The sequence below is a fragment of the Fukomys damarensis genome, unplaced genomic scaffold (assembly GCF_012274545.1).
Source record: "Fukomys damarensis isolate Sample0158 unplaced genomic scaffold, DMR_v1.0_HiC HiC_scaffold_25, whole genome shotgun sequence".
NCBI classification, from domain to species: Eukaryota; Metazoa; Chordata; class Mammalia; order Rodentia; family Bathyergidae; genus Fukomys; species Fukomys damarensis.
Window position 1 is genome coordinate 18,076,175 of NW_022900937.1, and position 696 is coordinate 18,076,870.

The 696-nt window shown below is 59.5% G+C and overlaps 1 protein-coding gene across 3 annotated transcripts in view; it reads left to right on the plus strand.

The window, feature by feature from the left end:
* Smad6 (SMAD family member 6) overlaps window positions 1-696 on the plus strand; it is a 160,945-nt gene that overhangs the window by 14,283 nt on the left and 145,966 nt on the right. The window lies entirely within an intron of this gene.

Genomic DNA, 696 nt, shown 5'->3' on the forward strand with positions numbered 1-696 from the left:
TGGTGGCGGGGGGGAGGGGGGCGACCTCGGCAGCCGCGGCTCCCGAAGCGTCCGAGCGCAGCGTGGGGCGGGCTGCGACCTCTGCCTCGGTGGACTGCTTTTTAATTAAGGATTCCCAGCAACTCTGGGGTTTTTACAGCTCCCACTTCTGTGTTGACATCGCGTTCCGGAGAAACTCGCTCTAAGTGCATCTAGCGCCTGGGACCTGAGACGGAGTTGGCCTTCCGTGCATGCAAACCCTGGGATTGGGGTTTTGTTTGGGATTTCTTTTTCGTCCCCATTTTTCCCCCCTTCCCTTCCTTCTTGCAGGGAGTTGAGGGTATCCACAAGCCTACCTTTCCGACCCAGCAGAAAGAGCCCATGCAGTGAAGCGCTTGAGTTTTAAAGGTAGAACCTTTCGGGGCTTCGGCGCGGGCGCTTTGTGCTCACGGACCAGCACGCAACTTCTGGAGGCTCCTCGGCCCATGCGGTTCGTCCCCATTTTTCCCCCCTTCCCTTCCTTCTTGCAGGGAGTTGAGGGTATCCACAAGCCTACCTTTCCGACCCAGCAGAAAGAGCCCATGCAGTGAAGCGCTTGAGTTTTAAAGGTAGAACCTTTCGGGGCTTCGGCGCGGGCGCTTTGTGCTCACGGACCAGCACGCAACTTCTGGAGGCTCCTCGGCCCATGCGGGGTCTCTCCAGCTGCGCGCCGCCTGC